Below are 896 nucleotides of genomic sequence, written 5' to 3'. Positions count from 1 at the left end.
ATCGGGAGAACAATAACAAGGATAAGGGTTGCTAATCTTTCTTTGAGTCCAAGCTCTCCAAGAGAGGAAATTCGCCAAGAAAGAGAAGAGGAGGATCGAGTAAGCATGGGAGCTAATCCAAGAGTTGCTTTGAAGGAGTTGGGAACTCCCGGCGCTTATAGATTTCAGAGTGGCATAGCTCCACCAACAACTCCCGTCAATGACTTTGAGATAAGGCCGACAATGATAACAATGATTGAACGAAGGCAATTTAGTGGTGCCAAGCATGAAAGCCCACTAAACCATCTCAAAGAGTTCGAGAAGTATTGTTATATAATCAAGGTCAATGGGGTTTCTCAAGATTATAAGGTTCAAGCTATTTTCGTTTTCTTTAATCGGAAGGGCTTTGGAATGGTTGGACAAGGAAGTGAAACCTAATTCCTTGAGAACTTGGGATGAGGTTACTAAGGAGTTTCTTTCCCGCTTCTATCCTCAAAAGAAGACCGCCGAGGCAAGAACTCTAATCCAAAGTTTCAAGCAAAAGCCTAGTGAGAGTTTGTATGAGGCTTGGGAAAGATACAAGGAGTATCAACGAGAATGTCCTCATCATGGTATTCCAACTTATCAAATCATACAAATTTTCTATGGAGGATTGAGCCCCCAAGGGAAGTCGTGTCTTGATGCCGGAGCCGGAGGCCCGATTATGAACAAGACCGAAGAAGAGGTTGTAGATATAATTGAGGATATAGTTTGTCACTACATGGATTGGCAAGAGGGAGAGAGAGAGTCCATAAGCAAGAGTGGCTCAACGGTTTATTCGGTTGATCATCTTAACGCAATCAATAACTTGTCTTCCTAAATCTCAAACTTGGGAAAGGAGATTACATTGATTAAAGCCAAGTTAGAGAGTGCCTCTT

General features: G+C 42.3%; 1 non-coding gene across 1 annotated transcript; it reads right to left on the bottom strand.

Annotated features, from left to right (window-relative positions):
- Nucleotides 1-488: 488 nt before the first annotated feature.
- On the bottom strand, nt 489-594 carry LOC145637444 (small nucleolar RNA R71). Its single transcript, XR_014114228.1, has one exon. It is a non-coding gene; the product is annotated as a small nucleolar RNA R71 (small nucleolar RNA).
- Between the last annotated feature and the right edge of the window lie 302 nt (nt 595-896).

The sequence above is a fragment of the Chenopodium album genome, chromosome 6 (assembly GCF_948465745.1).
Source record: "Chenopodium album chromosome 6, dcCheAlbu1.1, whole genome shotgun sequence".
Classification (NCBI taxonomy): domain Eukaryota; kingdom Viridiplantae; phylum Streptophyta; class Magnoliopsida; order Caryophyllales; family Amaranthaceae; genus Chenopodium; species Chenopodium album.
This window is presented reverse-complemented; position numbering and strand designations above follow the sequence as displayed.